At 40.6% G+C, this 24066-nt stretch overlaps 1 long non-coding RNA gene across 3 annotated transcripts in view; it reads left to right on the top strand.

The window, feature by feature from the left end:
• Positions 1–24066, top strand: part of LOC141742650 (uncharacterized) — a 275873-nt gene that overhangs the window by 93297 nt on the left and 158510 nt on the right. Inside the window, exon 1 of one of the 3 annotated variants that reach the window (XR_012586797.1) lies at positions 18761–19008. The exons of 1 other annotated variant lie outside the window; for it this stretch is intronic. This is a non-coding gene — a long non-coding RNA (uncharacterized LOC141742650). Of the gene's footprint in view, positions 1–18760; positions 19009–24066 lie in introns of those variants that run through there. One more of the 3 variants, XR_012586798.1, reaches the window with a different exon arrangement.

Genomic DNA, 24066 nt, shown 5'->3' on the forward strand with positions numbered 1-24066 from the left:
TCAATGAGGGAGTAGTGTGGCACACCCAAGGAAGGGAAAAGAGCAGGTGCTTGGGTCTTTCAAGTCCTATCACAAAATGTTCGTCACATATTAGCTCCATCGTAAACCTAGGCAATTTTTCTGGTACTCCTACCAATTTCTGATTGTTCCAGACCCCCTCTGCTTTAAAGGTTAGAATGGCTGTATTTGTTGTTGGCTTGTACACATTTTTATAAGGTTTTTTTTTTGGTTTTGGTTTTTTTTTTTTTTAGCTTAACTAATGAATTTTACCCCTCTCTATATTTACAGAGAGCAGTCATACCCTCCATCAGCTCACACTTTGCTTGGACAAACAGTTGCCATTTCTTGAAAAAACATCTTTCCGTTCAGGAGCACTACTTTGTTCCAATTTAAATTATTTTCTCTTGAACGAGTACAGTCACATTATTCTGCTATTGCCTTGTACAATGCGATTGTACAATACCATTCTGTTTCCCTGGAAATATTTTACCTTGTACATATCCTGGAATTGAGTTTGTCATATTCAGAGTCACATTTCTTGATGTTTACAGTGATGAGATAGTACTCCCAGACTGTTGGGCTTTTCTCTGTTTGTTTCCAAGTGATGATTCCTCATTCAATAGCACAATTGTAGTTCTGGTACAGAGCCCAGAAGCACATCTCTCTGCTATGAAATACTGTTTTTTTGAATGCTGTTGGAACTTATCATCAGCAACTTAAAAAATAATAAAAAAGCTTTCATTTATGTTTACAATACTTCTCCATTTTTTGCCACCAGAAAATACCTTTGGCATCTCCTTGTTATGTCCTGTTAATTAATTAAAATATTACATTAGACTCTCATAGAACTGTAATCACCAACAATTCTCTCCTCATGCTAGCTAGCTCTTTACTCATCTTACAATTCAGAACTACATCGTATCTTCTTCATGCCAAATAATAATTTTTCATCTGAGACCATTTGATTGCTTTCCTTAAGTCTGATGGATTAGATGGTACCTAATTTACCTAGAAAATCAGTTACCCTAACAAATAAGATCACATTATTCTTCATGGTGTTTTCTATTTACCGGTATTTATTCCTTCATATTTTTCCTGATTGAGATCAGGCCTTGCAGTTGCCACTATCACTTTTCCTCCTCTATTTAATAATGCCACCGCATTTCTGATTCCTGACTTGCATGTTTCTGTATCTGATTTGACATGCATTGAATTCGTTTATCCATATCACTTTCTGTTGCTTTAGTGCCATCTCCATCTTTTCTGAACAGCCCATCCTATTCAATGCAATGTCCAGTCATGCTTACTGTGTTTACAGTCATCCGGTTTCGTGTCCTACATCAGGACTTGCAGTTCTTCCTTCCAGTTGTCGCCCATGTTCTTTGTGATAAATACAACAGCTCTTTGTCTCTGACTTGGTTCTGCATTTTGTATTGTCATATGATGATTGTATCACCTGCCTGGCTGCTGCTCCCATCTGGCATCCTTCTGGCCCTTGCTCATCTCTGTGCAAAAATCCATTGAGCTAATTAAGGACCTAGACCTTCAACTGAGTCTCTGCAAAGCCTTTCTTCTCTGCATGCTCAGTGAAAATGAATACACTATCCAGAGAATCTCTCACCCTTTATGTTTAAAAGTTTCTGAGGTAGATCAGTTTTTCTGATTCCTTCGTGGCTCACTTCTGTGAGAAATTCTTGTTCTGAAGCTTATTCACAGTCACAGCAGTTAATGTAAAAATCCGAATAGTATGTCTGGATTATTCTTCTTCCAGATTTTTTTTTCCTACTTCTAATAATGAAGATAAGAGATCAGTGCTGAGAACCAACTAAAATCTGCTCTTGGCTTCAAAACCTTCAAAAACTTCTGGCAAGTAACATACTGGGGTAAAAAAGGAAAAAAAAAAGGTAAACTACTATCTTTGAAGTAACATATGGCAATCTTTGGCCAAACAAATCTATGCAAATACTACCCATCCCTGTCCACTCCAGAAATGCAGGGTTGCTGACAAAACACACTGTGTTTGGCTTGGAAAACACAGGATGCTGAGGAAGGTAAAGTTGATAATAATGGAAAAGGTTGTTGTAGAGAGCAAAGGGAGTATGTGTACATAGCAAGAATGTTGCAAGTACACAGAAACGATGAACAGAACTGACTCGTTCATTCTTTATGCCTGACATAACCCTACATTCCTTTGCAGAAAGCCCTTGGGCTTTGCAGGCAATGAATCAAATTCTGCCCTTAATTGTTTCTCTCCATTCACTTCAATGAGAGAGTGGTGATGCAATTAAGTCTTAAAACCACTTCAACTGAATCTGGAATTGTAAGGAGCAGAATTGCAATGATTGATTTGAACTGCGTTACCTTTTTAAAAAATAAGAAGGCTGACAATACCATACAGTGACTAAAATTTTAAAGAAAATGTGACAGGAGAAAGGGCTTTTCTCTCTCAGTGACTAAGTAACCTTACTTGTCTCCATGGGAACTGTAGATCAGCCCCATGGACTGGGGATGCTGCTGTGTATTTCTCTGCTGCTGTGTGTTCCCTACTGTTATTCAGAACAGAAAGAAGAAAAAGTGACGGAGAAATCTCCCTCACTCTTGGCAACACTTATTCATTGGACAAACTTGTGCTTGAGTGCTGGTAACCCCATAAAACCGAAGTTGTATGTCCCTTTTCCTTCAAACTTTCTTTCCACCTCAACCTGCATTAGCCCCCAAAATCACCACCCATAACCGTCTGCGTTTCCCACAGTTCTGTTCAGCTGGAGCTTCTGGGTCAGAATGAGGGCAGGCTTTTGAGCTGCGTGTAAGACTTGTGTCTCCATGATATTACAAGGACTTTGGTTAACAGATTGCAATCATGTTGTAGCTTATTCTTCCTCTGAGAGAGGAAAAAGACTATTTCATTCACAAATGTTTGCAGTCCTGGGCAGAGATTTAAATGACTAAAGTGGCAACATACTGAAGCAACTGCAAAATGTACAGTTCCCTAGTGCCCAGAAAGCAGCTGTGCTTAAAAGCTGTCAGCCAGCAGATCCTTTTGCTTTCTGCAAAACCGTGTATTTCCATCAATTTACTCTGCCCTGGACCACGCAAATTAAGGTCTTGCTGTCATTCTGTTGCCACCTCAATTTTGCATCCTCAGATGAAAGCCACATCAATGTGGATGTGTCTAGGTCAAGAGAGATTGCACCTTCATTTGTAACATGAGAAATATATATCCTTTGCTTTTGTACAAATGCCTTGCAATAGCATTTGAGATATGATACCAAGCACCCTGGAGAAGTTACTGGGCTACAATTAATTGTCTGGTGTTTCTCCTGATTCAGTTTCAACCTTTTAATTCTGATAAAGCCATTAGTTTCATTGCTTTACCACTTCTAGCACAAGACGGTGTTCCAGGTCATGACTTGGACCCATGAGCATACGAGGATTTCCCAGCAATTTGTTTCTGGTCAGATAAATCCTGAAGGGTTCAAATGTGTATCCAAGTGCATCCAAAAATCTTTGGAGGAGAAGCCTCATTAGAACAGACTTTCCTTTGAGCTTTTTGTCATCCCTGGCTGTCTTTGAAACAGAACAGAAATAGCCTCATTCATAGCTTTGTTTTCAAGTATGGGTTTTTTTCCCCGATATTTCCATTTGTAGCTCTAAGTGAAACTGGGTAGCAGAGTAATACAAAATTTCAAGAGAAAAGAACCAAATTTTCTGGAGGCAATCAAACAGCAGAGGAAGTCCAAACACTGGTCAAAATGTAATGCTGGTGCTTAATCATTATCTGACTCAACCCATCCTCTTTCTTGTCCCATTGTCATGGTGTCTGTAAGTGATGATTAGCCAGTAGAGAATTTGTTTTAATGACAAACATAGTGATGTCCAGTTTCTAAATTAATTCGCCAAATGTATTTGTAATCAAAAAGATTTAATATTGTTCTGCTTTTATTTAGCCATTTTAGTTTAATTGATTAGCTGTAAATTAAGTCAGATGATGCTTTTCAATTACTTCAGCACTTTGAATAGCCGGAACGTTCACATGACTGAATGTAAAGTTCCCTCTGTGCATACCAGAAGCAAGTGATGAAATTCCCTTTGCATAGTAAATGTAGTTGCATGAATATTTGCAGGAGTAAAACACAAAATTCAATGAGAAAACCCATAGCAATAGCATTACAGGATTAATTCTGTATTTCTCACAAGTTAACAAGTTGTTCTTGCTTACACAGCCATCCTATTTTTACTTCGCAGTAAAGGTAAAGACTTCAAATGAACATGTTGCTAAAAGTAAACGAAAGAGACCGTGGCTATTCCTTTTTATGCCATTTTCAACGTGCTCTGTTGAAACCTTTCTTTATTCATCAGAATGAACTTCCACCGGAAACTTGCTGTATAAATATAACTTGCTTACTTGTTACAATTTTAAGTCAAAAATATTTGGATATCAGACGAAATTCTCGAATCAGGTAACAATCTTAAAAGATAAATCAACATTTTTAGATGCAGTTCACAAGTCACGACACGTAGGCAATTCCTTTTAACTTCACAATATTCTCTGAAGCTCTAGCAAAATGTAGACAAAACTGGACTTCAGCTCGGTGTTTTGCAAGCTTTCTGGAAATGCTTTGAGCTGAGAGCTTGGTCATCCATGGCTCCAAGCCGGAGATTAGCTCCCTGAAATCTCACGTCCAACAGCACTCGTTCTGCACAGCAAAGACAGCGCCAAAGCTGAGGCCCAAAGTGCTGCTACACAAATGATTCCTAATGAAAGCTCCACCAAAACGGACCCATCTCTGCCATCAGCCTTCTCATTTAGGAGCTGACATAATTCGTCCTCCTTCTCATCTGCTGCCCCTCATTATCCAGGTGGCCTGATGTGCCACATTACACCCTCGGTAGCTGTATTCCTTTTCAAAAGCACACTCCCCAGATCAGAGCTCTTTCTTTTGATTTGCTTTCTGTCTCGCTGACATTTGCAGAGATGCGCCAATGCATCTGAGCCCAAAAACAAGAACGTAGAAAACACACGAAGTTCCTTTTGCCTTTCATCTCTTCAGCCTTTGTAGTCAGACAAGATTTCTATTACATTGGCCTTTCTTTTCTTCTTCTGACTTTTTTTTTTAATTTTGCTTTCATTTTCCCTGATCTTCTTATTAAAGTTGCTCAGCTCTTTCTTGACTCCTGCCAGCAGAGTTCTTAGCAAGTCTCCTCATGCTGTGACTCTCTTATGTAAAACATTCTTTAGCACTTTGTCACTCGAGTTCCTCTGAACTGTATTCCTGTTACATCAAGATGCACTTGATTGAAGCTGGGGATGCAATTTTAAAACACCGCTGTGTTATTTTACTCAAACCCAGGTGTGTCTTTGGAGGTGTTTTAATCGCCTTACTCCATCTCAAAGTTATCCTTTGTCAGTGTATGATACAGAGTGCATTTTCTGTCCCCTCTGCTGTCGGAAGGGACTAACAGACTATGGATTCCTGCCTTTTTCTGCTTTGGACTAAAAGTTGGCTAAATAAGTCTGAGGTTATCCTGTACTTGTGGCTTGAGCCTAAAATAAAGCCTTATATTATTACATCAAACTAACAGAGATTATCAGCAGACAATTACTCTACCAGTCATGTATCCGTGCATTAAATATCTGTGTTTATAGAAGGTGCTGACTTCTGATGCTTCATGTATCTAGTTTAATCTATGATTAGTATCTGCGTAGGTGTAACCACACCTACATGCAGTTCATGCTTGCAGCATTTGTTTCCAGGAGGATGAGAGACTCTAAGTGAAATAATTTCAAATAATTTTCATGCCCAATCCACGACAAGCAGTCATGATAACAGTCCCGATAGACATGTTTATGCTTCTACAAAGAGGCCATGGAGGGCAGGCAGCTTATGAGCTGTGACAGTAATACCTCTTACAGGTTTCTGGGCTGGTTAACTAAGATCCAAAGAACACAACTGCATCTCCTCCTACCCTATCAGACACTGTTCTTCTCAGCACTTCATACTCTGTGTAAAACACCGATGGCAGTTGCAGCATCCTAAAGTGTCATTTTGCCCACTATAATCAAAGTCAGGAAATTTCTGTTCTGCAGTTTTTAATCTGGCTTTTATTTCCCCTGCAATTACTGAATCCACAAGTGTCATACACCAGGATTTTAAAGCTATAAGTAAATTGTATTTGTTGGTAGATTATCAGTTGCGTTTGTTGGAGGCTGTGAAATGAGCAATTTAGATGCTACTTAAAGAGGAGTCCCAGGTATTGGTTAGGGTTAACTGAATTTTATATCCCACAGCAACTAATTTTTCAGCTTTCGGTGCTTTGGTCTGTATCTTGACTCCAAGCTTCCCTTGGGAGGTGAAGGAAGTTTTCGGTATATGCTTGAGTAAAAATGAAGTCACAAGAACCAGCGTTTGCTGAGCAGTTCTGAAAGTCATATGATTTATTTAAAAACTGTTATTAGTCTTTTAGATTTCATCTGGGCAGCCAAACTCTTCTGTCCCCGTCTGGGCTTCAGCTGGGACAGTAAAGAGCCGGGCAAACCCAACCAGTTGAGAACTGATCTGTAAAACTGCTGGCTGATGTACTACATCCAAACGGATGTAAGATTTAACCCATCGGTTCCTTTGGGCTGCTTATTGTTTGCATGTGTGAGCTGGGCAGTCATTTCTGATTCCCGGTTCTGATCCTTGCTCCTTTGTTCGAGCAGCTGTTTGGATTTTGCACGCTCTGCTCTTGCTCTGTCCCTTCCCTTTTGGAGCCAGATTCCTGACCAGCAGTCCTGCGTTTCCTGTACAACAGCCTTTGTGGCCATATTTGACTCCTTATTTTTCTGACTTTTAACAATGTTGTTACCTTGCCTTTCAACTTTGTATCCACCTTAACTTCTCAGTTCCCGACCTTGCCTTTATACAGTGTTGGTATCAGCCCCTCTCCCAGCCTGGTGGCTGCAACCTCATCCCAAGCACTGGGACTCACTGCTGGATCCCCTCAGTAGTTCCCATAATTTAAACATGTTCCTGCACGCTTACAGTTCTGAGCTGCAGAACACAAACACCAAAAAAATAGAGGACTTCTTAATGTAGTGCAGTGATTTTTACTATAGCTCCTGTAAGTACAATTCTCTGATTCTGCCTTTCCTAGAACAGCCAAACTAAAAGCCGTATTTTCCAAGCCTGAATGACACAGGAGGCTCAGTTAAGGGCTTAGGTTTTCAGATTTGTTTAAGAAGGAGTTATCCTTGCTTTTATGCCTCAACTCAAGCAATTAAATAGGATAGTCATCTAGCACGAGGATGCTCAGAAACATTGACAACAGAAGCTATGCAGTTCACTGGGGTGAGGGGATGGGGTGGGGAGAGGAGGCATCAAAAATTCTGCATACAAGCAAAGCCAGTAAGTGAGAAAGGAAAAGAATTTGAAGCTGAAATATTATTCTGCAAGGAGAAGGTACAGCTTTCACAATAAAGGGAAGTAATAATAGCTGTCTGGCTAACTTTTCTTTTCTGAGAGATCATCTTGATGATATGCTCTGGCAGATGAGATGGTATTACAAGTTGTTTTTCTTGGCATGAATAAATGTTTGTCTTTTTGCCAAGCCAACAATACAACCCTCTTGAGTACTCTCACACAAATAGGTCTCTGAAAGTTAGTGGTGTCAGGTAGCTGAATCATCTTGTGGCTTTATTCTTTATATTTGTCAGTAATTACTGGGGAATGGGAGGCATGAATTTACTGGAAGGGTCTAGAGAATGTTTCTCCTGATCTTGTGTCTGCCTGTTCACCACGTGTATTCCTTAGTGGGACACAAGACTTGTGAAGAGCAGATGACACCAGACCTTGAGGCTGGGGTTGTCCATGAAGGAAAATAATGTTGTGAAGAAATTCTTGGTGCTCAGTCCTCAGAAGAGGAGATTGACACTAGTGTTACTTGTGGAGAGAACTGGGAGTTTAACTTGGGAACTGTTTGAACTTAAAGGAAGTCTTCTAAAGTGTTATGGAACAACTAAAAATTACTCCTTGTGACCATTTCAGTCTTGCAGGTGTTGAGGTGGCCAGACGAGGGGTGTCTCAGATCTGAACTGTTTCACACTGGTGGAAAGACGATAAGGCATTTAGTGAAAAATGGATTTATCATGTGTGATAATACATTATCCTTTGCCTTTGAAACTCAGTGAAGATAAAAGGGATACGGCATATAAGTATATCTGTTCCCATTGACAGAATGAAGGATGATAACTTGAAAGGTATGTTATGTGAATAAAGCAAAGAAATATGAGATAGTTGCATGAACTGCAAAGATGACACTCTGAAGAGAAAACAATGTGAATACAACCAAGTGGCCGGGACTGACAGTACTTCCATGTAATTATCAAAGTCAGAATAAATTGACTAAAGGCCATGTGCACTTACTTTGTTCATTTGGCAAATTCTTACAGAAGTATTGAAGAAAGAATCACGAGCACAAATTTGACATATGGAGACAACCCAGAATGTAAGAGTTACAGCATCAGCCACCAAACTCTTATACCAGTGTAATATGAAATCTGTATTTCATATTAGAGGCTTACGGCTTACAGAAAGGAGACAGGAGGGTGAAAAATCATTAAAAAATAGGTGTATTCTGGGCCAAGTATTTTGAATCATTCCTGTATTAGAAAAAGGATGGGACTATGTCCAAAATAAGTCTGTATATTGTATAGATTTTTAAAAAGTCTGTGATAGTATTTCTTGCAAGATAGCCCCGTGCTGTCACGAAGAGAACTTAGAATCCATATAATGTTGTTAAGATGGTACAGCTTTATTCATGGTTCAAGATATACAGAGTAAAATTTCAGTATTTATGGCATTAAGAGAGGTATAACCAGGTGTAATGTCTGAGTTTTAGGACTAGGACCTTAGAAAACTACTGCCAGTGTTGTGTTACATCTACAGTCCACTAGAAACAGCCTTCTGTGAAAGAAATATATGCTACAGAATTATTTAAATAAACATCTGTATTCCTCAAACGTAGAAAGTGTCACTAAAAAAGAAAATCTGTGGTTCTATTAGAGATGTGGAAATTGATTAATTGAGCCTCCTCCCCCAGTAATCCCGGTAGTTTTCCTTCTGCCTTTTGAATTTAACCTTAAAAACCAACAAGACCTGTTTTAATATAGTTGACTGTTCAGCATGTAGCCTGTTAGAGTTAAACAATGTGCAAAAAATGCTAAACTAGCTGAACAGAAATGCAGAGAAGGAAAAAATTTTAGACAAAGTTTCGACAATTGTTTCTGGCCATCCTTCTGTTGAGCTTTGGCTGTCTCCTCTGTGTACAGCACCATTATGTTAAGTCATGGAAATGCTCCCTCTCATAGGACTGGTACACTGTCTCAGATGTGGAATTTCTCTAATTTAGCACAGCTACAGTGACAAGGTCCAGATATTCAACAAGAGCCAGAACACCTTGTGTCTTACCCCCATGTGAAGCAGAAGCAGCACAGTTCTATACTCTGGCGGCAGCAAGGTGTTCACGTTTGTATGAACACAGACCCAACGTGATCCACCGTCAAGTCAACGAAAAGCTGGTTAATAGCTCAGCTAGTTTTTTATAGCATGTAGAATGAAGAGGGACTTCTCACTTCCAGTCTCCGTTCTCGTAGAACTCCCTGCTTGTAATTCACAAATATTGCTGTCAGCATCCCTTTTCTTTTCTGTTTCTTATAGCTGTTTTTTCTAGTTGTTTACACAGTGTTTGGTAGATTATTAGGAGGTGAGAGCCTGTCTTCCCATAGCAGAATTTGGCTATACTTTCTAATAAGTATAGCCTAAATGTAGGTGAAAGATCTAACTTACATAAGTATCACTTTGGCAGTGTTCAGTGCTTTTAGAATAGTAACTTCAGGTATTTTACAAGAAATTTATGAACTGTTCAAAATATCACCTCTAAAACGTTAAATGAAAGTTTTTATCTCTTCTGGAAACCAGGGCAGGTAACCGAAACTGCTTCCCTGAAGCAACACGCTGGAAAAACAAGAAATGATGATATTTTTGAACTTTTGTGTTTGATCTTGCATTAAGACTACAAGGCCATACCACTCTGGAAGTCCAGGTGCTTATGACAAAGATTTGGACTAGGAAAAGTAATGAGACTGTATTCTGCAGTGAAATGCTCAGAATGTCTCAGTATCATTACACAAATCTCGAGTGAACTGCCACTCTCATTGAAAGCATTTCATCCTGTGAGATTAGAATATTCACTCTCCCATCATTTGAATAATCCATTTCAAAAGTTAAAGGATTGGATCGTTGATGAATTGGTATATCCAGGACAGAAGTGACTGTCACCCTATTGTGACACAAGCCTCCTGCAGTCAAGATTTTTCCAGACTGATTTTGGATACATTACTCAAGTTTTGAGATACCAGTTTGAGGTACCGAAGGTAGTCTGGATTCCAGAAAAAAAATTGCTCAACGTTTTGTGATAACAAGGCCCTATTCCAGTGTCTGAAGCTGAGAGGGAATATAATTGCATGCATTTAGTAGAGAAATCTCCCTGGTATCTCTTAGACCTCAACAGGGACTTAATAGTCATAGAAACATTTTCCTACCAGCTGTTTTATGCAATATGAAAATGTTGATTATTAAAAGAACATATAATTAACTTCAAATGAATCTTTAAATTACATTCAACTGCAATTAACCTTAACAGAGTTAATCAGCTATGGTTACTTAACATTTATATAATTGTAGGTGCTTCTGCATTAAAATAAACAGTGTATTAGTGAAGTTGTAGCTTTCTTCTATCATTTTTCTGAAGATAGAATAGAGATCTAAATGATACAATGTTGTATATCTGTTGTGATGGAAGATAAATTACCAACAAGACATTCTTCATCTTTGGTACAGAATATATTTATGTAGACCCAATGTAATGTTAGAACAACATCAAAATGTTTCTCCCCACCTGGAAATCGTGTGTGTTCACACTGGAGTGCAGACAGAGCCCGCTACCTGCCCTCTGCCCCCCAAGGTCTTGGGTAAGCAGCTGCTGATAACCAAGCTGAAGCCTATTGAAGGTTATAGGAAGTGGTCTTCATGAGAAATAACCTCTTAATAGCACTGTTGGCATGAAAGAGCAATGTTAGAAACAACCTCCAACCTGGGAAATCTTAGTTTCTTATCCTGTCTCTGCGTTTCCTCTTCAGTTTCCTCTGAAGCTAATAAGTGGACCTAGCATCTTAGAGAATGATTTGAAAAAGCTTTTTAAGGACTATGTGTTGACATGGCTTTTGCAGAGGGCCACTTCGAAAGCTTTTAGTGTAGTCTAATGCAGTGCTGTTTAAATTCAGGAAAACCATTTTAGTACATGGGCTTCTAGTAGAGATTCTACCTTGGCCACTTAGTCCTTCATAGGGCATCGAGGACACCTTAGAAAGGCCAGTTTTCATGGGTTTTCACTCTCGCACTTAGATTTTTAGAGTCCTCAGCTCTTATTCCTCAGGAATAAAAACTCAGGAAAAAACAGACTCCTACTTGCATTGAATCCCTTAGAGCAAGAAGGATGCAAGCAGGAAACTGCAGTGTTTGGGTCCAGAGAATGAAGTTCTAAGGCTGGAAGAGCTACGGGCTACCTTTATTCAAGGTAGATTGCAATGTTATGGTCTAGTCTTTAATATTTATGGAGCATTTTGAAGATGAATAGCATAATACACAGTATTGTATTGCTACAGTGATTGGGACTACTGCTGTGAAATAGTCTAGTATTTTTTAATAAGGGTAGTAACTGGAAAATTATCCATCAGGGATGTAACCAAACCTGAAAATGAGCAATGTGAATGGTGCTCTTTAAAAAATAGAAAAAAGCCCTCCAAGACAAATAAACACTCACTGCCAAGCCCTTATTTTATTAAATGAGCTCCCTTTGCTCTGTACTTGTTGTTTGTCTTTTTAAATGTGAGTGGTGTATATTATATCTTTAAAAGTTCCCATTTGTGCCTTCCCTAAAGCTCAGATGACTTTCAGTTACTGTCTGACACAATGAAACTGCGGCACGCATTTTTTTAAAGTTAGAGCACACCGTTCCCTATTTCTCAATCTGCTACTGTCCATACAGTTTATAAAAAACATAAATGTTGGTAAGATTTGCATTTCAGATTTTTTGCTTGTAGTCCTTGTCACAGAGAGAGTTGCTTTATACTGGTTACTGGTGAGGCTGCAGCCTCTCACAAAGAAGGAAAAGTACTTTTAGATTCTTCTGTTGCATATGGTTGGGAGGGGAGGGAAGCGCGTTATAGTGTGAAAAGTGTGAAGATAACTGATACAGTGGGGAAAAAAAATACCCTGGAGAGAGAGCATTGAACCAATTTTCCTGCTTACCATCCTTTACTCAAAGATAAGCTGAAAGCTCTTGTTTGGTCTGATTTTGACCTAGGTTTCATGTTGTCTTGGAGGTGAAATCATATGCAGGGTCTGGAGACAAGGGCAATTCATGTAACTCCTGAACTATTGAAAGCTTTTGAGAGCCTTTTCTTGATCTTCTGTCAGCAGCAACAGCTTTCCTTATGGTTTTCTGGTGCTATACACCCAGGATAGTAACCCCTCTTCTGGCTTTGACACAAGGGGAAACCGCAACCTGACTGAAAATACGAATGATTTGATTCTGATTTGGCTCTTATCTCATGTAAACATTTTTATCTGTGTTCTGGCAGCTTTCTGTGATCATGAATGCTTCGCCAGTCCTGCCACCTTCTACCAACCAGACCACCCTGAGCATGGATGCCATATCATCTATATAATTATTCTGTAGAGTATAGGTTATTTATTTCTGAGGAGTAGAATGTTTTCCAATATTTTATTTTCTTTGATACTTTTGGTTGATTCTCTTTCATATGACTTCAGAGAAACTTTCCCAGGCAAAGCTGTTGCCCAGAAATGCACCCTCTCCTTCCTGTTGGCAAAAGCTTATCTTGCTCTGATGAAATCTATGAAGTGGTAATAGCACCATTTAGGACAATTACAGCAAAATACCTCTTAGAAGTCATGAGTTACATCATGAATGAGGAGGAGATGGTGGGACAAATGCAACTGAAGGACTTAATTCAAACCAGGTCATGTCCTGTGATCCATAGTACCGTGCTAATGATACATACCACAGAGGAACCAGCAGAGTGGGTTTTATTACATTTCCTTGGCTATCAAAGTTTAGCCTTACAAATAAATAGCAAGGGCATCTGAAACTCTGCCGTTGGAGATGGCGTAGGCTGCATTCTTGCTCTGGGACTGAGATGGACCTTAACGGAGGTGTTAAAACAAGGAGAGGTTCAGTTGAATGCTTGGGAATAGGTCTAGTCATTGGGATAAAGTGCTTTGGTGCATGAGGAGAAAGCAGCGGGTTTGACCCTGGGAGGGTTATTGACCCTGGGAGAGTTATTGACCCTGGGAGGGTACGGGCATAGCTGTATTCTCCCTGTGTTAAGCAAACTCGGATGGCACCAACAGTACTGAAAAATAAGCATTATCACCCTGCATCCTCCCAGTGGAAAAAGATGTGAGGACGCAGCAGCATTTCAGAGCTCATTTAGGGTCTGTGAGACAAACACAAGTCTGAAGAGTCTATTTCCAAGGTGGCAGCGCCTAGAGTTTGGAGTGAGCCTCATTGTCTGCTTCGGACAGAAGTTTATGTGGCATGGCTGAGAACATTTGCTATTCTGGTCATATTCAAGGTGCGCCCTTTTGGAAAAGCCTGCCCTAAAGTTAAGAGCTAAAGACAGCTGAGGCTGAGAGCACTGAACTGGGCAAAAAAGGCCCATTTGAAGTCAGAGACTTCACTGTGATGGTTTTTTTTATGTGATAAAGTTGTGTGGCATGTTCTTGACAAATACATAAGCAGATCCACAAACAAATGAACAGATCTCTTCAGCTAGTTCTGAATTGCCTTCTTTTGATACATTAAGCTATATGAGTTAGTCATTAATTTTCTGGTGTGGATCAAAGTTCACATACGAAATGATGAGGCTTCACAAGAAGCTGTTGACACATGAGAAGCTGACACCCCTGGGTTTATAGGCAAGAGTAAGTCATTAGCAAAGTTTTTAAGAAGCAATATCCTCAGCTAATTAGATATCTCCTAGTTATATTTGCCTGACAAGAGGAGGAAGGAGGAGTAGAATAAAATAAATAAATAAACAGCAGTGAAAAGAGGAAATTAGAAGAGCAATTGTTAAAAGTTGTTAATTGAACCATTAAGTAGTTCATTATCAAGCAGCACTGTGGTAATAGTCTGCCCTGCGCTAATTGCTTATGTTGAAACAGCACTAAACGGCTTGGATCCAGCCACGAACTTTGGGCTTGGGGGAGCATTCATGGGGGTGTGAAAGCGAGTGTGCGTGGAATAGTGAAGAAAATTCCTGGGTCCTGGCATCACTTTAGCCTGACTCACTGGCTCAGTTTCCTGTTTATCGGCACAAGTATTAAGGTCAAACGCTTGTCTGTCCATCTGTCTGTCTCGGTGGCCAGTGCCAGAAGTGCCATACAGAACTGGTAGAGGTCTGTGCCTCTACCAGAATGGGCCCACGCAGGGTAGGGTCAGACGGGGCACCCTCAGGGAGGCGGGCAAGTTACAGTCTCACTTTGCTCCTGAAAGCCCTTCTCAGTCGGTGTGCTGCCAGCGCACTGCAACAGTCAAGCCCTTTCAGGTTTATAGAGTGCTGTTAGATCTTTGGCTGAAAAATGGCCATTCCCTTCCCTTTCTAGATTGTGGAGTGGGTGCTTTCTCATTGCAGGCCTTTGATGAAGTGCGCTGGCAACACAAGGGTAGGAGGTGATGCCGCCTCTAGCTGAACTCTGAAATCTGCTATTTATCTGTGTCCCTGCCGCAGGTCGCAAGCCAACCTTTTCTCAAGCACTTGACATGTGTTGCTGGGGCCTCGTGCTGGAGTAGGTACAGAAATCGCCTTAGCTTAAACCAGATTATTTCTGTCTTTTCTTACGAAAAACACTCATTAAGATCTAATTGTTAGTACCAGCTTGAAAATAGATTAATGCCTTTCCTTGCTAAGCAGCTCTTCCAGAGCACAGATATAAAATCCAGTCATTCAGCTGAAATGGTTGGGCTTTTTTCTACTGAATGAAGCGTAAAGGGAGAATATGTTTGATGTTCAAAAAGATACAGATGTAGTTTGCATTTCCTGTGGAGACTCCCTTGATGCTGTTCACCGATATTATGTTTCTCTGTCTCCTCCCTATATTTTTGTCATAAATTCTGTATTTGTGAGGGAAGCAAGATAAACTGCCTGTGCAGTTCTAGTCCTTCTGTATATGACTCTGTGCCTTAGTAATGAACAAATGCAGGACCAAACCTCACGGTGGCACTGGCAGCCCCTGTCCTGCACACTTTTCCACACCATGGAAGATTTCTGGTAGACTAAGCTACGAATGGTTTGAAGTTGCTCTTTGACATGGATAACAGTGCCTTCTACTCCTCGCCAGCCTACTCTGCTGACCTGCTAAGCTCTATCTGTTTATCTTTAAAAGAGTCCGTGACTGGAAGCAGACCTGAGCCTGGCATGTACTGCCCTGAAGGGTTACGGCACGGGCTCTGCTATTAGAGAGGGCAAAACAGGACTGAAAGTTTTAAAAAGAAAAGTGGAGGCCTCATAGGGAAAAAGGTGGAACTTTGTTCTCTAAGCACTCTGTGATCCAGTTTCCCATCTGAAAAAGCAGGACCTGTCACAGGGTTGCTTAAAGAGTGAATTAATTTATCGTAATGATCCTGTATTCTCTAGCCACAGAATTTACTTTTGGTCACACATCCATACTTTAGCATCAGATTTTCTTAATGCAGTTACATTTCTATTATTTACTAATTGTACATCTGCAAGTGAGCAAAGTGGAAATCAATTTAATCCCGTTTGATTCTGCAGAAAGCCTGAAACAGTAGGTTGGAGAAATGAAAACCGACCCATTTCTCTCAGTAGGGAAGACTGTGAACTCTGTAATTGCTTTGCCACCACAATATGGCATTTTGTCAAGATGTTTCAGAGCTCAGTGCACTTTACCATTTCCTGCCTTCTGGCATCCATTGCTTTAATTTCTGTCTTAGTGCCCTGCCTGTGGCTGAACTCTGACCTGATGCCCTGATCTTTTTCCAAAGGAAGCAATACAGTGCTGCGTCAACCTATAGCCTGATGAGAGGGGGGTAGAAATATGCATAAAGCCCAAGAGCAGGAGAGAACCAGAAGTTCAGTTCGTGATCAGTGTTGGTATAATGCCCCAAATCCTGGACTCAGTGCTGCAGATAAGCACCTACACATTATATACCAATAAATACGTTAATCCGTAAGTGACAGTGGGTGACTTTGCTACGTGAGATGGGGATGTGACTGTGACAAAGAATAAAATTAATTTAGCAGTGGAATTTAGAGGTTGCAGCAAACAGTTTTGTCTCCCATTCTGTTACTGAGTAAAAATGCCCCAGCTGGGGTTGAGAACTGAGAGTGGTAGTCTGCAGTGTCATATCTGATGACAGCAAAAGGACACAAAGCCCTTGGCATTCATTGGCTGAACAAATTATACATATGGGTATTTTTCTCCTTTTTATGAAAAAATTATATGCAAAATGCAAATCAACTACTGCTGATTCCTTTCTTCTGCCTCTAGGCTCACTAAATATTGTGATATTCTAGCAGACTTACCCTGGCTATTAAAATTTGATTTTCTTTCAGTAATTTAGAAACAACTGGGGGAAAATTATAGCAAAATATTAGCATAAGCAGTTTGGTAGCCTCTTGCTATGTTCAGCCTGACCCCTTCTCCTTTTACATGCAGTCACAGGGTTGTTTCTTCTCTTTTCAGTGAAGCACTCCAGCTTCGCAAATGATCTTCCCCTTTACACTTATCTTTCTTTGTGCGTGTGTGTGCGTGTTGTTCTTTCCTAATGTGAAGAGCACTGAAGCAAGCAGAGACCACGTGTTCAAGGCTAGAGAGTGGCTGCGTACATCTAAGATTAAAAATGAAATCTGTCTGAAGCTCTTAGTCCCAACTTCCTCACTCCAAAATGGCCTGCATTCCCCTTTGGAAAGAGTAAGTGTTCAGAGGAGCATGCATGCAATTAAATATTCTGCTCACGGGAAGGACATTAGTAATGTCTTAAGGTCCTGACGTTCATTTGCATATTTTATTCCCTCTAGCTAAACAGAGAGACAAGTATTAAAATCCCATTTCCCTGTAAGTGTCTCTCTGTTATATTAGCCTGTTTATTATCATCTTGTTCTAGCAAGATGTATATGTCTGATTCCTCCATTCCCCTAAATCCAGACACTTCCTGCGAGGTAGGAGGTCAATACAGTGACTCTGCGGTTGTCATCGCATGAGCCTGGGCACATCACTGCCAGGAGAGATGCCGTCTTGTGGCATTAGTTCACAGACACATTAGATCTCATGATGCAGTATGGGATCCTTTACGTTGAGCTTTTATGTTTTCCACTCATGCTCCCTTGATACGTTGCCTGCATTCTTGACGCCTGCCTGTCGAAAATGTCTACCTATTTCTCATCGCTTCACTTAGTTGGTTAGGTTTTTTTCCCTATAACTTCTTACTTCATATTTTGGTAGATTGTCCAGCCAGAATACTTTTCACCTAGGGTTAGATGATACCTGAAGATCACACACAAAGGCAACACGTTGTTTTATGAGATTTTGTAATGCATCATCTTCTTGAAACCTTGATACAACAATTAACTGTGTATGAAAACTCATTTGCCTATTGAGCTGACCCTGTGCCTGCCTTTTTAATTTGGATGGAGTTGTTTCTCCACCCTTGGAAACAGTAAAAATCCTCAAATGGGTATAAGTCCTTTAAGCAACTTGGTTGCTGTTGCTCTCAGTAATAACATTATCTTGGCACTGGACCACACAGATGAAAAATGAGTGATTCTGAGTGCAAGGAAACCACAGGTCCATTCAGCCTTCTCATGGACAAAGAAATACTACACGTGGACAATCCTTTCTTCCGTTGCCAGTGACAATATTTCTACTCCTCCTCTCTAGAACAGTGAAATAGTTAGTACTTATTTGACCCATGTTTTAAAATTAATATTCTAGGATAAGCAAGTGAATTTGATGCTCCTGAAAATTAAAGGACTCTTAAGATTCGGAGAGAATTGGGCTTATTACATGTACATAATCCCAAAAGGCATCGGTTCTCAGCACCAGGCTCTGGTAATTTTCCTTATTCCTCTCCAACAGTAATTTCTGTGGTTATTTTTTTTTCATCCTATTTACCCAAGTTTTTATAGGGTGTATATCCCTTTGGTACTTGGATAAGAACATAAAATGCCTGTGCTGGCCAGCTGTGGGTGCCCAGGGATGACTGTAAGAACTGGGTTAAGCCTGTAGTAATAACTCCCCGGTGCACTGTTACAGCATCCAATGATATATGGCTCAAGGACTTCATCAGCTGGAGGTAGTATCTTTGTACTTATTAAATCATGATGGATTTTTATTCTGGGATTTAGTCCAATTGCCTTCTGAGTCCTTGTAAACACGTAGCAGCTGCCATGCCCTGTGACAGTGAGTTCAACAGCTTAACAATGTGAGGAGAAATCTCCTACTGTTTCTTTTGTACCTGCAGCCCGCTATTTTCCTCTGATTTCTCCTTGTTCTTGTATTAGAAAAGAGAGCAAACAATGCTTCCACATGCATCAGCTCCAAATATTGTGAGTACATCTTCTTTCTGACCTGGAACTCCCCTCTTATGTGAGATCTGTACTACCTGCACCAGGTTCTCCTCTTCAGTGGGTGCAGCTTCAACAGACCTGTGCCTATATGTAAAAGAAGAGTTGACGCTAACACAGAGCATCTTCCATGTGAGGATGCTTAGTCCTAGTTTGAAGTGTATCCCTAATATATGAGGAGCAGACTCCTCTCAAGTAGAGAGTGCAAATCATGCCAAGTTGTGGAACGGTATTTTAATCTGTGCTTGGAAGAGATATGCGAGACCATTTTGCTTGTGACTTACAACTAAATCACTTAAATGGTAAGTTTAATCTTGAGGTATTTTTATTGCACGATGTTGTTTATATAATGAAACTGGCTTAATGGGAGATGCGTTTAATAAACTGAATTTCAAGTAAGGTTGAAATCCTGTAGACTGGGTTTTATCTCAGTTAATAGCAATACTAGTTCATTTTCTGAGCTGCATCATAATACGGAGATGAGATTTCTATTCGATATTGCAGTGGATATTGAAAGATGATTGATAACACTAATTTTTCTTGTGCTTCCACTGCATGCCAACTGTATTAATTGCTAATTGTTTTAAGAGACACCTCTGCCTATTTGAAAATGGGGGGGGGGATGGCTGTCCTAACGTGACGGGTAGTGAGTGCTGTGAAGGCGAGTGAGAGTCTTTTAATTTACTAGATCCAATAAGGGCTTAGATGTTGCTTTCTAAACGGCAGCATTTTACACTTGGTGTCCAGCTGTTCCCGTGGCCTGACTCGGAAAGCTTGTTAATCCTGATGACTTCCAATTCACTAGACAATAAGTAACAGGCTTAAGAAGCAAAGTCTGATGGAACACGACTTGTTTATTCAACTCTCAGCTTCCGCTGACAGTGCACTTCATTGCCTTTAGACTGGCTCTGCTCTCCATAGCTCAGGGCTGGCAGGGGTTTACATCCCTCTTCTTGCCATCTCAGGCGCAGCACCTGGGTTCCTTAATGGGCTATCGCTCAGGCTCCTTAAAGAGATGTTCGAGCAGATCCTATGCATTTGTATGGCTGACAGCCAAAGACAGAGTGCCCTCTAGATGACAGGGCTTTGATTGGTGGCTGCCTTTCCCGTAGTTGCTTAAATTTGGGCAAACTGGCCATAAAGTGCCACCGAATTAGAAAATTAGAGCACAATTCTCTGTTATACCGCTGCCAGCAATAATAATGCAAAATGTTGTGCATCGGTTCCTATCTGGTGTAGTTTGCATTTTATGTGCTTTTTGCATTGGAGCAAAGGACAAGGGTAGAATACGTGACAGAATTGGGTCATGGATAATTTTGACTAGGTTACCTTTGTGTCCATTTCCAAAGTATGGTTAGCAGAGTGGTTCACTAGCAGTGCGTGTCCCATTACAGAGGGTGGTGGAGGGTGGTGGAATCTATGCCTGTCCTGCCACAGACGATGGGAACACAAGAGCTCAACTGTATGCAGATTAAGAAAGCACATAAATAAGAACAGAAGAATCTTTTTATGAAGTAATCTTTCAGATGTTTCAGTCTGTATTTATCTTAAAACGTTACATTGATTTGCACTTGCAAAAAGATTTTTCTCACTACTGATCATTCAAATCATAAAAAGAAAAGTTTTGCATTTTACCAGTTCTTCTTCTAATTTGAATGATAAAGGGTATCAAAAGATTAAAGCAAAAAAATTGTTTATTAATCTTGTCTACCACAGTGACAAAGTCTTACATTTCTGTTTAAACAAATATTCATGTTTTTCTGTTTGTGACCGTATAATAAGAAAAATTACTGAGAATTCAACCCTGTGCTCCTCTCAGTGTAGTCCCTGAATGTCTGGGTGTCTATTTAAAAATCCCTAGGGTACAGGTGGTTCAGTGTTGAGGTGATCATGAGTGTGGGTTATTCCAGAAGTGCAAAGGAAAGCATAAGAGCCCCAACAATTAATCTCTGGAGGAGTCAAAGATATATTCTTCGGAATCTGTGTCCTCAGCTCTGTGTGTATTTCCACTGGGGGAAGCAGTGTGTGTGTAGAAACTCTCGTCTGTGTACTCGGTCTCACATGCTCCAGACATCCCAGACTAACCGTGCACTGGCAGACAGGCCATATATTGCCTGGATAAACTGACTCTTCGTTACAAGAGCAATGAGTCCAGAGTCTGCTGTAGGCACTGTGGCCATTTGTCAGGAAAGCCAGGAGATTGCTGCAATGGGTAAACAGCGTATTAGCACTAAAAGCAGTAGTCTACTGTTCAAAGCAGTAACACTGGCAGAAGTGTTTGCCATTGCTGCTCCCACGTAAGCAAATGAAAGCGAAATGAAATACCACATTTTTCTGATTTTCTTTCTGTATCGTTTACTTTTCTCTGCACACCAAAATTAAAGGAAAATGTTTTGTCCGTTACCACAGAAATTTAAACTCTGGATGCAGAAACAAGAAGTAAATGTATAATTTCCTGGAAAGTCAGATCACAAAGTTCCTGTATCTTCTTAGGATGTTAAGGGTTACTCTTGTACTTTTGCCCCCAAAGTCGAGCCACTGAAGCCAGCAGACTGGACTGCAGTGCCATCACTGACTGTCCTGATGACACCTTGTCTTTACATTTCTTCAGTGGCTCCAGGTGGAGGGTCTCTTTGCATTCCCTCCCTGTCTGAGGAAGAATCCCAGAGACTGGGATGGGAATAGCTGTCTAAGACTCCATTGGCAGTGAGGGATATACAGGATGCAGTGCTCAAAAAAGTTGTGACAAGTGTGATCTGCCTTCTCCTGTGTTAATTATTTGTCTGTTTGGAATTATTTAGAATTTGGGGGGTGGTGAGGAGGCTGGGGGAAGCATGTCAGGTGCAAGGCCAAATGTGTGGAGGTGGCACTAAGAAGTCAATTTGAACTGGAAATTTAACTGCAGTTTTAGCTTCTTTAAAAGTAGCTCTTTAAAATAAGGAATCATTTGATTTTTGCAATCACTGTGGGTTTGTTTTTTTTTGATTTTTCCTGCTCAGCAGTATTTAGAACAGCCTTTGCTTTCACTGATGAGAATTCATTTTGAAAAAGTAGGCGGTAAAAATCTTTTTTGGGTCCTCCTCTCTGAAGGACATCTACGTGGGTTGCATGTTAGATCATGAGGTAACTGCCAGGAAATGAGATGTCGCTTCTACCTATTGAACAGCCAAATTGCTGCTTCCTTCCCTCAACACCAGGTCCTCAAAGACACTGCAGTCATCAGTTACTATCATCTGAATCTTTGTACTTTGGTAAAAATAATCTGTGATACAAAATGTGATGGTATCATTTACTTTATGTGCAGTAAGCCTAGTGTTATTTAGCCTGCCTGTGTTTTTTATGACAGAACATAAAAGACTCGTGTGTAACCTCCCACTAATCCAGTGCTGCTATTCCCTGCAAGATGGTGTGTAGGTTCCTTCAAATGGAAAATAATTAATTTGCCTGAAAAGGAGCTGAATTGCAGAATCCTCACCTCATAGGTGATGGCTCAGTGAGGAAGCAAGCTCGTTTAATTGCTAGGTAACATCCTGGCTGGAGTATGCTTTCCTTGGGACGCAGAGTGCAACTGTGCAGCACGGTTGTTGGTTTGTCAGTAGTGTGTGTCCATCTGCTTTATTTCCTGCCCTACCCAGAGGCTTGAGAAAGTAGCTCACTCGATAACTCTCCATTTTACTGACTCCACAAATCAATCGCTTGGCAGTATGTGAAACCTCTCACTCTGCTCTACTGGTGGGAACTGAGAAAAAGAACTGTCATGAAAATGAGGTCTAAAATCTCCAGGAAAAAGGACTACTGGTCTTGTAAAAGATGATGTTTTCACCAAACATGGCAAGTCACTTGAGTCATATGCCTCAGGTTGGGGTCTGTTTTCTCCACGAGTCATTGGCTTATAGCAGGGAGAGAAGATGGCTCCTCAGATGGCTTGGGGCTGAGGATCAGCCTGCATAGATGGCTTCCTCCGTGCCAAACATAAATTACTTTATACCCTGATGAGGAACCATGTTTGTAGCAATTTATGCCCTCCCTTCAGCAGGAGGCGTAATAGGTGTGGTAGAACATTTTAGGTAACCCTAAATCTTACTAATAATACTAAATGAAGTCCAAAACAGGTATCTGCAGCTGATCTCTCAGGTCACCGTTTTGGTAAAGTAGGACTGACAGACCATATGGGAAAACAGTCCCATCCCTGTTCTATCCCAGGTAACACAGGTAACAGACATTAAGCCACGTTACCTTCACAGACCAGCCTCGGCTCCTCCCTTCTTTTCTTGACATTTTTTTTCACACAGAAAACATTCCTTTCAGCACCAAATTTAATTCATTTTTTTTTCCAGGCTTGGGAGTGCAGTTGAATTGGCAGGTTTGCTCTCTGACCTGCAGAAGGAACCTGCTATTGCTCTCCAGTGACCAACTCTGAGCGTTACAACTCTCAGCAATGCCAGGCTGATTCCCCCAGACTGTGAGGCTTTAAAGCACACCATCAGTTGGTAATGACTGTAGGTCACTATTATTCTGGCCAGGATGTGAATCAGTGACCTAGAGAAGGCAAGCTTGACGTGTCTTTACCATGGCAATGAGCCATCCAGGGCTTCTTTTCAAACTGTGTAAGGAAATTGTCTGCACTGTTATTATATTTATATATTGGTAGAGATAATGAGATGCAGGGAGTCTCATTTTTTGCTCCCTATTTTCCATAGTGCAGTTCTGTTGCCCTTGATATACTGTTATGGGAGACCAATGATTAATGGGCAGACAGAAAGGGGATGGCTAAAGCTTGCCTCCCTGGAAGGCCAGGAGGTCTAACCATCCAACCATTAGAAGCTCATTACCACAGCAATAAAAGGATTGATCCCTTAGTATAGCTCCCTCAGAACTTTAACAATTAACCCATGTGCAATTATATGCTGGCAGTATAAAGAGGCTGCTGATAAATCACATTTTTTATTTCTAAAGGCAAGAGGGAAGAGAGGTATTAATACACTGCAGCATATGGAATTAATATAAATTGGGAACTAATAAAACAAGCTGCTAGGAGCAGTGCTGCCATTGCAAAATTTTGAATAACTTGACAGTAGCAGCCAATTCATTGCATCTGGGCAGGGACCATATTCTTCCCATATCAGGTGATTTGGCTCAGAATAAACATGCATCTTAAGCAGACTACAGAGGGCAAGAGAACTGGCTGGCAAAAATGAAGTTAGATCAGCTTGAAGCAGTGGCCTGAGAAACAAATAGACTGTTGTAGAGTACTAATTACTCCATTGTGTTAGATGGAAACACAGAACCAATATGCAGTTCCTGCTCCCCAGTCGTAAAAGTTTATAGTTTTCTAGATAGTAATGTATGACATGGTGTGT

Source organism: Larus michahellis, chromosome 4 (assembly GCF_964199755.1).
Source record: "Larus michahellis chromosome 4, bLarMic1.1, whole genome shotgun sequence".
In the NCBI taxonomy this organism is placed as follows: Eukaryota; Metazoa; Chordata; class Aves; order Charadriiformes; family Laridae; genus Larus; species Larus michahellis.